The sequence below is a fragment of the Oncorhynchus nerka genome, unplaced genomic scaffold (assembly GCF_034236695.1).
Source record: "Oncorhynchus nerka isolate Pitt River unplaced genomic scaffold, Oner_Uvic_2.0 unplaced_scaffold_8428, whole genome shotgun sequence".
Lineage (NCBI taxonomy): Eukaryota > Metazoa > Chordata > Actinopteri > Salmoniformes > Salmonidae > Oncorhynchus > Oncorhynchus nerka.
Window position 1 is genome coordinate 1 of NW_027032893.1, and position 3,998 is coordinate 3,998.

Here is a 3,998-nt window from a genome sequence, read left to right on the forward strand (position 1 = left end):
AACCGATATCCAATGACTGGTAACATTTTGTGTTTCACCCAACCAGCAACCGATATCCACGACTGGTAACATTTTGTGTTTCACTCCAACCAAACTGATATCCAATGACTGGTAACATTTTGTGTTTCACCCAACCAGCAACCGATATCCAATGACTGGTAACATTTTGTGTTTCACCCAACCAGCAACCGATATCCAATGACTGGTAACATTTTGTGTTTCACCCAACCAGCAACCGATATCCAATGACTGGCAAATATTTTGTGTTTCACCCAACCAGCAACCGGATATCCAATGACTGGTAACATTTTTGTGTTTCACCCAACCAGCAACCGATATCCAATGACTGGTAACATTTTGTGTTTCACCTAACCAGCAACCGATATCCAATGACTGGTAACATTTTGTGTTTCACCTAACCAGCAACCGATATCCAATGACAGGTAACATTTGTGTTTCACCCAACCAGCAACTGATATCCAATGACTGGTAACATTTTGTGTTTCACCCAACCAGCAACCGATATCCAATGACTGGTAACATTTTGTGTTTCACCCAACCAGCAACCTTGATATCCAATGACTGGTAACATTTTGTGTTTCACGATATCCAATGACAACAGTTTCACCCACCAGCAACCGATATCCAATGACAGGTAACATTTTGTGTTTCACCCAACCAGCAACCCGATATCCAATGTAACATTTTGGTAACAATGATTTGTGTTTCACCCAACCAGCAACGATATCCAATGACTGGTAACATTTTGTGTTTCACCCAACCAGCAACCGATATCCAATGACTGGTAACATTTTGTGTTTCACCCAACCAGCAACCGATATCCAATGACTGGTAACATTTTGTGTTTCACCCAACCAGCAACCGATATCCAATGACTGGTAACATTTTGTGTTTCACCCAACCAGCAACCGATATCCAATGACTGGTAACATTTTGTGTTTCACCCAACCAGCAACCGATATCCAATGACTGGTAACATTTGTGTTTCACCCAACCAGCAACCGATATCCAATGACAGGTAACATTTTCAGTTTCACCCAACCAGCAACCGATATCCAATGACTGGTAACATTTGTGTTTCACCCAACCAGCAACCGATATCCAATGACTGGTAACATTTTGTGTTTCACCCAACCAGCAACCGATATCCAATGACTGGTAACATTTTGTGTTTCACCCAACCAGCAACCGATATCCAATGACTGGTAACATTTTGTGTTTCACCCAACCAGCAACCGATATCCAATGACTGGTAACATTTGTGTTTCACCCAACCAGCAACCGATATCCAATGACAGGTAACATTTTGTGTTTCACCCAACCAGCAACCGATATCCAATGACTGGTAACATTTTGTGTTTTATCCAATGACAGGTAACATTTGTTTCACCCAACCAGCAACCGATATCCAATGACTGGTAACATTTTGTGTTTCACCCAACCAGCAACCGATATCCAATGACTGGTAACATTTTGTGTTTCACCCAACCAGCAACCGATATCCAATGACTGGTAACATTTTGTGTTTCACCCAACCAGCAACCGATATCCAATGACTGGTAACATTTTGTGTTTCACCCAACCAGCAACCGATATCCAATGACTGGTAACATTTTGTGTTTCACCCAACCAGCAACCGATATCCAATGACTGGTTTAACATTTTGTAACATTTTGTGTTTCACCCAACCAGCCAGATATCCAATGACTGGTAACGATTTTTGTGTTTCACCCAACCAGCAACCGATATCCAATGACTGGTAACATTTTGTGTTTCACCCAACCAGCAACCGATATCCAATGACTGGTAACATTTTGTGTTTCACCCAACCAGCAACCGATATCCAATGACTGGTAACATTTTGTGTTTCACCCAACCAGCAACCGATATCCAATGACAGGTAACATTTTGTGTTTCACCCAACCAGCAACCGATATCCAATGACTGGTAACATTTGTGTTTCACCCAACCAGCAACCGATATCCAATGACTGGTTTCAACCAACCAGCAACAAGCAACATTTTGTGTTTCACCCAACCAGCAACCGATATCCAATGACTGGTAACATTTTGTGTTTCACCCAACCAGCAACCGATATCCAATGACTGGTAACATTTTGTGTTTCACCCAACCAGCAACCGATATCCAATGACTGGTAACATTTTGTGTTTCACCCAACCAGCAACCGATATCCAATGACTGGTAACATTTTGTGTTTCACCCAACCAGCAACCGATATCCAATGACTGGTAACATTTTGTTTCACCCAACCAGCAACCGATATCCAATGACAGGTAACAACATTTTGTGTTTCACCCAACCAGCAACCGATATCCAATGACTGGTAACATTTTGTGTTTCACCCAACCAGCAACCGATATCCAATGACAGGTAACATTTGTGTTTTAATTTGGTTAGTCACCCAACCAGCAACCTGGAATCCAAACAATGACTGGTAAAACCTGTGGATATCCAATGACAGGTGACATTTTGTGTAGATTTCATGTTAAATTCACTTCAGTTGAGGACTCAAAGAAATGTAAATAGAAACTAGATGTTGAACTGACGTCTGTGCCCAGTGGGCTGGTTTGAATAAGCAGCAGGTGTTGGATCGATATCCACCTTAGTAGCTAAATTTCCATGTAATTTGAGACAGATTTTCATGTGAATATTCAAAAATCTGCATAAAACTATATATACATTTTCCCACCAGAAATGTTTCTATCAAACAGATTTATTGCGGATTAAAGGCTTTGCGTGACAAATAAATAACTTTTGCTGTTAAATTCCCAATGGTTTCCATCGCATTTTCAACTGTACTGATGGTTTAACAAAACTGTTGCATTATATAGCAAAAATGATCTTGTCCCGTGCACTGTAGCCAGCAGCTCACAGATACAGTGTTGGTAGGCTACCTACATGATGAGATTATTATGGATGAGAGCGATATTATTTTATTTGTCAAATGGCAGCCAAGCATCAATCATCATGTCACCAGAATAAGACCATCAAAATGTATTGGAAAGGAGCATCAAGCTCATCACGTGCACTTTCACCACCCTGTGAAGTTCATAACTTATTTCATCTGTAGCCTAATAAACTACATGGGTTCCAAGTCATAGTGGGAGGACCACACAACATATCATCACGTGACTCCAAGTTAACTAAGATGTGATGGTTATTATATAAATATTTGCTCATAAAGGAGTTTCCACCTCCATTTCTCGCTTATACATTTTTACTGACACAAAAAGTTCCCACCTTGTCAAACGAACTAACATATAGTTTGTCGGCTTTTATAAATTTGTTCAGGCATATCCTGTTTCCGTCAGCCCGGTCATTACTTTTGAAATGGTTGGATCAATATCCACCTTCATGATGTGGATGAAGCCTGATTTGGAATGTCTGAGTAGTTCTATATGATGTCATAATACACCCCTCTGATAATCAAGTGATATTTGGAATGTCTGAGTAGTTCTATATGATGTCATAATACACCCCTCTGATAGTGATACATTTGCTACATTGTTTCCATGTCAGTTGGTTTCCCACTCTGATGATTTATATCTGACAGAGGAGCTTTAAAGGAATAGTATGGTGACATCTTAGTGTGTCTTGAAGTAAATAGGATTATTAATCATAAACTCCTATAGCAACAATACACTGCAGCTTTGACATCAAGAAGAGAATGGGCTGATGGGTGGTGGTGCTACTCTATAGGTAAGGCTGTCCAATATGAATGTTCAATCCACACAATAGGTTGATCAGTAGCCAGTTAGCTAGCTGTACAGTCCTATATGAATTTTCAATACACACAATACGTTGACTGGAGAGGTGATGCACCACAGTCAAAGTCCTGCAATAAGAGCTAACAGACTAATATTTGTGTAAACTATACATTGTTGTGTTCTGTGGTTGTCACTGAGTTGGCTGATATCCCATTTTGTGAAACACTTTTCAACCCATATGATCTATTA

General features: G+C 40.2%; 1 long non-coding RNA gene across 1 annotated transcript; it reads left to right on the forward strand.

Annotated features, from left to right (window-relative positions):
• Positions 1 to 2,323: 2,323 nt before the first annotated feature.
• On the forward strand, positions 2,324 to 2,810 carry LOC135565998 (uncharacterized). The gene is made up of 2 exons (XR_010461911.1): positions 2,324 to 2,412; positions 2,504 to 2,810. It is a non-coding gene; the product is annotated as an uncharacterized LOC135565998 (long non-coding RNA).
• Positions 2,811 to 3,998: the final 1,188 nt, after the last annotated feature.